General features: G+C 43.0%; 1 pseudogene; it reads right to left on the reverse strand.

Annotated features, from left to right (window-relative positions):
* Window positions 1–6,655: 6,655 nt before the first annotated feature.
* Window positions 6,656–9,832, reverse strand: part of LOC100475138 — a 47,407-nt pseudogene continuing 44,230 nt past the window's right edge.

Below are 9,832 nucleotides of genomic sequence, written 5' to 3' on the forward strand. Positions count from 1 at the left end.
CCATCATAGACAAGTGCTGATATGATCTGGGGTAGAGTAGTTGTTCTGGAGAGAAGTGGAGAGATTTGGAAGTTGTAGGAGGCAGATTTAATGACAGGTGCCCCAGAGAGTTGCCTGAGAGAGTAGCCAGGTAGGATGCTGCCTTGTTCCTCTTGTGAAGCTTCTAGATTAGACCTCTAGGTCTCAGAGCAGGAGGAAGGCTGGACACTGTCCTCCATGAGATGCTCAGAACTCATTTTCTTGCCTACCTCTGCCCCTGAAGAAGTCCAAGCCTGTCTTCTCCTCCGTCATACACACCCTGAGCTCCTAACCCCTTGTTGACTGGTGCAGTATTTCATTCTCCCCCACCCCTTCCCAACTCAATTCTTCAAACCATTCCATTGTTCCCAATGGAACACTGAGGTTCCCAGTGTTGGGAAACAATGAGGTTCCCAAACCATGAGTAGCCCATTCCTTATCTTTAGCCTCATCTCAGGATATTCATGAAATAACTATTTTTCTTGCCACTTCCCGTGGCATCTAGCACGATTCCTGAAACACAGTATGTGATCAATAGATTTTTGTTAAACAAATGGTTATGAAGTTGCAGGTGGAAGCATCTGGAACTTTCTGACTTCTAGTGTCTTACTTAGGGTGTGAGCTTGTAACTGAGACAACCAGGAGAATGACGGTGTCATCTACCTTGTGGGAAACACAGGGTGGTGGGGAGATGCAGTTCCACTGCATGGGGTAGGGAGATGGCTGTATTTTGGACCTTATCCATGTGAAGGACCTGAGGGCTCTCAAGTATAAATGTCAAGGAGGTAGTTGGTATTTACTGTCTTAGAATGTGGAACGGAGGTCTGGATTGAAGCAAAGATTTGGGAGTCGGCCATACAGATGATAATTGAAGCTGAAGTGATTCCACCAGAATTTTCCTTTTTGGGGCCAATTAATGGTCCTGCCCTCCTCCACTGATGCAAGCTTTCTGACTATAGCTGAATGGTTCTAGAATTGGGGGAGCAGCCCTCCAGGTTGAGAATACCAGTTGTTTGTGTTACTGAAGGATGGTTTGGAAGGTATCAAGTGGCTCCTGGAGAAAATTTTGGTAAAGACTCTAATGATAAAACAAGATTAAATGGCTAAATGGCCGTAAAAGAGAATGTGTGCTTTAGGGAAACTGGTGTTTATTGGGGTCCTTTTGTGTGTCAGGCACTTCACTACTTTATTTCATCTGGTCTTTGCAGATGTGGGATTTTTACATGTGCTTATGGACTGGAATGCCCTTCTTCAGTCCAGGAAGACCATACAGTTCTCTTTTAAGGTTTAAATGCAACAACATAGGACCAAGTACTTAAAACTTGAGATGTTCTCAATAAATGACTGGCTCACTGCCTTCTATTTCAGCCAGCAGGGGTTTTAACTTTATAGTTACCCATGGGCCTTGTACCACAGGAACTTGTACCAGGGGAACTTGACTTTCTTATAGTCAAGTACGAGAGAAGTAGAAAGGCGTCGGTGCACATATGTGTGTATTCTTCTAATGTATAGGCACGTGAGCTACACCTCACCTTATCTAGTGAGATACGGAAGCCTAGCTGTAAGAGCAAAGTACACATGGATGGAGTCTGAGTGGCATCAAAGTGAGAATGTCCATTCAGTAGGTTACAGTAAGAGCAATACTAGAAGTGTCTGCAGGGACAATTAGTGTCTTTCACAGCTGAGCTGGATGTTAATGGAACCAGGACAAACATGGGGTAACTTGGAGCAGCAAAATTTCACACACAAATACACACATTCTCTCTATAGAAATACAGATTTTCCCTGCCTTATGATGGGGTTATGTCCCAATAAGCCCATAAGTTGAAAAATATCCTAAATCCAAAATGCATGTAAGACACCTAACCTACCAAACATCATAGCTTAACTTAAGCATGCTCAGAACATTGACGTTAGCCTACAGTTGGGCAAAATCATCTAACATGGAGTCTATTTGATAAATTACATGACTATCTCATGTAATTTCCTGAATACTGTACTGAAAGTGACAAACAGAAGGGTTGTAAGTGTATCAGTTGTTTATACTCATAATCGCTAGCTGATTGCAAGAGGTTTGTACTGCATGTCGCTAGCCTAGGAAAAGATCCAAACTCGTATGACTTCTACTGAATGGGTGTCTCTTTTGCACCATCATAAAGTTGAAAATCCCAAGGGGAAACATCCTAAGTCAGGGAATGCCTGTTCAGGCATGTACCCATCTGTCAATCTATCTATCTACCTCTCTCATACCAGCCATCAGAGTATATCAACAGTACTTGCTCTTCCATACCCTGCTGAAGACAAGGGTTTTGATTTACAGATCGTTGCTGTATTTTTCAACCTCTCCTTTCAAATATTTGCATTCAGAAATTAAAAATAAATCCAAGGGGGAACACATACTGTTTTTAATTTTCTGAGATCCCTCAGGCAGTGGTTGGAGCTGGGGGTGGGGGATGGGTATTAATTTGTTTTCAGAGCTTGAATTCTACTTATCTATTTCTAAGAAACTGCAAAACATTTGGGGATGCTTTCCCTAATGTTTGTTCACTTCCTGGCCTTTTCTCCCTCTGTCTGAGCTGGAATGGTGAAAGTATTGAGTTTTAGAAGTTCAGAATTTGAAGGGAACTTGGAGATGTGCTTGTATAATTGCTTATTTATGTGTTTATTCATTTATGGAGTGGGGGAGGGGCATGGAGATTGGGAGAGAGAGAATCCCGAGTAAGCTCCATGCCCAGTGTGGAACCCACGACCCTGAGATCATGACCTGAGCTGAAATCAAGAGTCGTATGCCCAACCGACTGAGCCACCCAGACACCCCTGTGATTGTTTATTTTAAGGAGGAAGCTGAGGTCCAGAGAGGGAGAATGCCTTCCCAAGATCATCAAACTACACAGTTGTGGAGTCTCCTAATTCCTGTTCAGGATTTTTTTAGAGAGCGTAACTAGTACCTTTGCTTTTGCTACTCCCTTGCTTGGTGTGAAACTCATGACCCTCCTATCTCACCCTATGTCTTCCCACGCCCAGGTTATGTCTGTACTCCGAAGCCATGCTAACCCAGTCTTCTGCCACTCTTAGAGCTGCACTAGTTCTCTTCCTGCTTCAAAAGCACATCAAGCACCCTTGCCTCCAAGCCTATGTTCTTGTTATTGTTTTTTTTCTAGAACCCTCCCTCCTTTCCCTGGAATCTGCAGCGTTTGCTCCATCAACACCTTGAGGTCTCTGTCCAGATGTCAGAGTCCTTCCCTGATTAGTCTATTCAAAGTAGCCACCCCTTGAAATAGTTGATGAGGGTCAAGGAGCACGCTTGTCATGATGAGTCCCGGGGATGTGTGGACATGTCGAATCACTATGTTCTGCACCTGAAGCTAAGATAGCACTGTGTGCTAATGATACCTGGACTAAAATTAAGTAATAAATAAAATAACCACCACTGCTCTCAGAACTCCCTATTTATAATTCCATGCTTCTTATGATATTACAGCATATTAGGCTTGTGTTGGTGTATTGTCTGTCTTCCCCTGAAAGAATGCAGACTCCATAAGGGCAGGATTTTTGTCTGGCCTCATCTTTGTTAAGTGACCAGTACTTACAAAAGTGCCTGGCACATACAGCACTCAATAAATATTTATTCAATGTGTGAATGAATGAATGAGTGCCAGGTTTCCTCTATTAGACTGGAGTGTCTTTAAAGACAACATTTACTACCTATGCTTACCAGGCACAACTTTTTCTCTGTTGTTGTTTACCTTTTTTTGTTGTTGTTCTTTTAAGTAGGCTCCATGCCCAGTGTGGAGCCCAATGCAGGGCTTGAACTCACGACCCTGAGATCAAGACTGGAGCTGAGATCAAGACTCAGACACTTAACTGACTGAGCCACCCAGGCACCTCTCTTTTACATTTTTGAGCCACAGTTGTCTCATATGTAAAATAGGAAAATAATCCTGTTTCACTGTATGTTTTGTCCTCAGTGGCCCTAGGCTCAGGAACCCTTCTTTTATTAAGAAGTCTCCTGCTTGGTCAGTATTCATATCTGCTGACATCACCTGGGATTTGGTGGAATTCCATTATCAGGCTGCACAAATGGTGGGAATGAGGCCCAACCTTCTCTTCCGTTTACTTCTAAATCGGTGATTCAAAAGACATTGACCTGGATGCCAGAAAGCCTGAGTTCCAGCATACATCTCCCTCATTATGTAGATTCTTCTATTCTTGGTCTTTGCTTCATTTCTCTTCCAGCTTTAAGAGCCCCTGGTTGGGGGAGCATTAACATCATGAAGGCTTCACATCAGCAAGTACCACCCCAGCCTGGGAATACTGGAGCCGTTATAAAAAGGAGCAGGAGAGGGTCTCAGTCATGGGAATAGCGTTCCAATTATTCAAAATCAGACATGGAGTGAGAACTTGGTTAGGAGGACAGAAGTTGAGGCCAGTGACTGAGTCACAAGGTAAGAGTCAGGCCTTACAAGGGTAGTTTGAGTTCCCACATTAGCACCTGAAATTCTTCCAACTGAGAAGGTTGGTGAAGGAGAGTGGGGTGGGGTCTGGGCACCAAGAGTCCAGCAAGCAGGGAGACACAGGGATACTGGAAGGATGCGGGCATTCATGCAGTCATTTGGGTTGTTGGGCTGCAGACTTCCTCTGCCCTCGTGGTCCCCATGAGAAAAGCTTTTCCTGGATATTTCAAGATGATGACCCACTCTTTGCTCATCCACTAGCGAGGACGGAAGAGTTACCTGATCAGTGGGCTTGGAAAAGAAGCTGGACACAAATGGGCCAGCCCCTTTCTCTTGCCTCCTGTAGGGACTGTACTGTACCTTCGGCCTGGCAAGCCTGTGGCTCTGCAACTTGCCTGTGGAAGAGTGAGTAAATGTACCTGATCTCGGGGTTCAGTCTAAGTTCAGTCTAAGCCCGCCTGCCCTAAACATATAAGCTGAATTGTCCAATAGCATCTTCTTATCACTAAGCAAGGGGTTTTGGCCTCCATGAACTTCATTCCTTTGTCTTGTACTTCATTTGGTTTAGAACTTGTGTGAGAAAGAAGAACGTTGATTACTGGGTCCCTTCAGCTCCCCGATACGAATGTATTTGTCAGACAACAGCCCCTACTGAATCCATGCTATGCTGCCAGCACTATGTCAGTAAAGGAAGTTGCTAGGAAACTATTTGTGGAGCGTGTGCTACGTAGCAAGTATATTCTAGATGCATTTCATATATTTTCACTTAAAACATACAGTGAGGCAGGATCATTATTCCCACCTTACATATGAGACAACTGTGGCTCAAAAATGTAAAACAGGGGCACCTGGGTGACTCAGTCGGTTAAGCATCTGACTCTTGATCTCAGTTCAGTTCTTGCTCTCAGGGTCGTGAGTTCAAGTCCTGTGTTGGGCTCCACACCGGGCATGGAGTCTACTTAAAAAAAAAAAAAGTTAAAACAAAAACAGATACTATAATGAGGGAAAAAAAGGACTGTCTACTCAGATTGAGGGGGGCAGGGTTAAATAGACTTTCCTGCAAGGTGATGATGAAGTGGAATTTTGCAGTTTGGGCATGAATCAGGCAATTCTGGATTATTATCTTGCCACTTACTACCCATATGTATTCAGCAAGTTACGTACCTGTTTGAATCTTGGTTCTCTCATTTATAAAATAGAGGTAGTAATGGCAGCCCCAGGGGTCTGTAGGGTGGATGAAATCGTATGACGATTGTAAAGCTCCCAACACACTCCTTGGCCCCAGGTAAATGTTCTTTGGTATTGGTGTTCTCTCCACAAGGAGGACTGGAGTAAGCAGAGCTGTAGGGCTGAGAAATTAGTTTTTTTCTGGAAAGACATGATTCAGTTGGGCGCATCTTTGACTTCAGGCCATAGCTTCTTGAAGAGTAGTTTTCATAGGTTTCTTCCGGAAATTCAGACTTGCTGTAACTGCATTATGGGACCACTGTTACCACCCTAAGGCCTGAAATAAAAACATCCTAACGTCTTCTTTATCTGATGCTCACAAACTCTTTAAAGGGTAGACAGAGCCCAGATGTTCAGGGAACTTTTATTGCTTATGCTGCAGTTTATACAACTCTGATGAGACCATTACAACCCAAATGTCCCCATGCTTACCCCAGGAAAGCAGAAGGTAATTATCATTTCCGTGAGTGTTCCTTGGCTTTGAAACATTTTTCATCACCAAAATATAAAAGGGAGGTAATTTTAATTTTATTTGTTTAGTTCTTGATTGTTTCTTCCTCTCTTTCTTCCGGGGGGAGGTCAAAAAAGAGACTGTTGCATACTGCATTTGGTTTGGTATGAAAACAAAACTGTGTCCTCAACTTGCTTTCTAAAGACCATCGTTATACCGCTTCCCGGACTGGGTGGTGCAGTGGCCAAGGTCTTAAGTGAGTTTAAAGTAAAAATTAACTAATGAGATCTGGTTTTGTTGTTGTTTAGTTTTTATTTCACCATCATAAACTTAATTCTGCCATCCAGCTAAGACTTGGAGGGAAGTAAGAAAAAACATGGAACCCAGAGAATGGCAGCAAGAGCACAAAGATTACAGGATATTTCAAGCAGATGGGGGTGATGGGATGCTCTCCTGAGCTACAGAAGGAACAGTCTGGTAGTTAAGATAAAACAAGTCAAGTTTGTTAGATTTGTCCACAGTCAGCAACAGTGATCTTCTTGCTGTTCTTGCCATTCCTGGATCCAGAGCGCTCCATGGATTCCACAATATTCCTGTCTCATTTGCCTTGCCAAAGACCACCTGCTTGTCATCTAACCACTCGGGCTTGGCAGTGCAGATGAAAACCTGGGAACCATTTGTGTGGGGTCCAGCCTTTGCCACGGACAAGATACCAGGACCCCTATACTTCAGAATGAAGTTCTCATCATCAGCTTTCTCCCCATAGACAGACTTGCAGTCCGTACCATTATGGTGTGTGATGTAACCACCCTGGCACAGAAATCCCAGAATAATCCTGCGAAAGCAGGATCCTTTATAACCAAGTCCTTTTTCCCCAGGGCTCAGAGCATGAAAGTTTGCTGCTGTCTTGGGAACTTTGTCTGCAAACAGTTCAAAGGGAGATGTGGTCTGAGGGCTCACCATCCATGGGGATGTCAAAGAACTCAGCGGGGTTGGGTTGACTATGGCAGGGCGGTACACGTGGCTCTGGGCCAGCAGCATCTGCAAAGCCAAGATCTGGTTTTTTAAACTCTTGCTTCTGAATGGACGAAAATGCAAAGAATGAAATAAAGGAATTTGGAAAAGTCCAACATGGATTTCAAATCTCGCTCTCCGGACGTCCCAAAGCTGCTGTTTGGAAGGGAGTCTAAGCAATGTTGGAACTGCTTCGAGTGCCGAATAGTACGTGCTCAGCTTTGGCACGGACCGATTTTTGGTCTTGTCCACAGTGAGAATGAACCATCTACATCAAGACAACCTGGTCACATGTCAAAAGGAAGAACTGTGGTCCAACTCTAGGTAGGCTCGGCATCAACAGTTCTGGGGATGCAGCCTGGGAGTCCTTTTTTTTTTTCCGCCCCCTTAAATAAGCTGCTCAAGGTATTCTTATTCACACTGAAGTTTGAAAAACACTGGCATGAAATCCGTGCTAAAGCACAGAGTGGAAGACACAACTGTTAGTTTCCCCAACTGGACTAGAATCTAATTTGGTTCAGTTTGGAGAAGAAAAGTCCCCCCAAAATGAAAAAAAATATAAAAAATCAAAGACGTTTTATCAAAAGTCTGCTGATCTCCAAACCTCCCTCATCTCCTGCTTTTCATCTGAGTGGTGTTCTCGCTCTCTCTCCTGATTACAAAGTGTTCCAAATGCTTGCCGCAATTTTGAGCATATTCCCTGAGATCATAACTCTTCCAAGCTCAAGGGAGAAAGCGGAGGTCAGAAGTAAGTTCCAGAGGTGGGAGCTCGCCATGCAAGGACACAGCTCTCTGTAAGTCTGGCCTTGGCCTCCTTGCTATGAAACAACTCCTTCCTGGCTTGTTTGAGTCTTTCCCCACATACCTTCAATGGTCCCAGCTGGAATTAGTCTCTCCCTCCCCTAGCCTGTCAAACTCTTTTGTCTAGTGAGCTTCCTTTACTCCTGTCTGCCTTGAGATGAGTTGAAGCAAACGAAATGTCATTTGCACAGTGCTCTCCAAAGCATTTCACATACAAGACCCCATCAATCTCCACAATCTACACTTGCTGGGCGCTGGAACGTTCTCTCCTTGTTTTTAGAAAAGACGCTGAGTCTCCAAAGGTTAAGTGACTTTCTTAAGGGTAGGAAATCAGTTACCATTAGAGGCAGCGCATCTTTAGATAACACTGTTTTTTTATGGAAGGTGTAGTCTTATGCCTAGTTCATCAAACTACAAAATTTTTAAAATTAAGCAGCTATAGGTACCAGAAGCATTCTAGATACTTTGGGATATAAGAGTGTCAGCAGAGGGGTACCTGGGTGGCTCACATGGCTAAGCATCTGCTCTTGATTTTGGCTAGGGTTGTGATCTCAGGGTCATGGGATCAAGCCCCACGTCAGGCTCCATGCTCAGTATGCAGTCTGCTTTAGATTCTCTATCTCCCTCTCACCATGCCCCTTCCCCTGTTTGCTCATGTGCCCTTTTTTCTTTCTCAAATCTCTCTAAAATAAATAAATAAATAAATACATCTTAAAAATAATTAGTCTTATTAGATAGTAAATCACTTCACAAATAACTTTCACCCTTGCTATGGCCTGAGTGTTTAGGTCCCCCCTTAAATTCATATGCTGAAATCCTAATGCCCAACGTGGGGTTATTAGGAGGTAGAAACTTCAAGAAGGGTTTAAATCATGAGTTTAGGGGCCTCATGAATAAAATTTGTACCCTTATAAAAAGGGGCCCAGAGAGCTCCCTTCCCCTTCTGCCACGTGAGGGCAAAATGAGAAGTCTACAATCAGAAAAGAACCCTCACCCAACCATGCTGGCACTCTGATCTTGGACTTCCATCCTCCAGAACAATTTCTATTGTTTATAAGCCATCTAGTGTGTAGTATTTTGTGATAGCAGCCCAGACAGACTAAGACAACCTTGTATTATAGTTGTTCTTTTCTCCCTCAAATGTTTTAAGCTTCCATATATTAGATACTACACCAAGAACTACACATACTTGAAAAAAAAATCATAGTACAGCACAATAAAGTAACTGCCATCGAGAATGTGGGTGCAGAGGAGAGACTGATCCAGTATATGAGCCAGACAGTATGTTACATTGTGGTTAAGAGCTCGTTCACTGGACACAGACTTCTTGAATTTGCTTCTTGTCTTTACCACTTAATACCTCTGGGACCTTGGGCAAGAACTTCAATGTATTACTCTTTGAAGACTAAATCAGTATGTAAAGGACTTAATTCCCAGAACAAAGTGTTCAATAAATATCAGCAATAACAACGATAATAAACAATTCAATGCTACATTTATTACTTAAGTTTAAGTCTTTGGCGACACTTGGGAAGATAATAACCATTGTCTCTTATTAGAGTTTTCTTCCCCACACTCTTTCTCTTTTCCATCTGGAGCTCTTATGACATAACTCTTAGACTTTTTGGTATTGTCTCACCAGTCCTAAGGTTCTATTTCTTTTTCAGTCATTTTCATTCTCTGTTGTTCAAACTGGATAATTTTTACTGATCTATCATCAAGTTTACTGACTTTTCCTCTGTCATCTCTATTTTGCTACTGAGCCCATTCAGTGAAAAGTGTTATTTTTCAGTTCTACATTTTCCAGTTGATCCTTTGTTATAACTTCTATTTATCTAGTGATATGTTCATCTTTCTTCCTCCTTTC

Source organism: Ailuropoda melanoleuca, chromosome 9, assembly GCF_002007445.2.
Source record: "Ailuropoda melanoleuca isolate Jingjing chromosome 9, ASM200744v2, whole genome shotgun sequence".
Taxonomy (NCBI): Eukaryota; Metazoa; Chordata; class Mammalia; order Carnivora; family Ursidae; genus Ailuropoda; species Ailuropoda melanoleuca.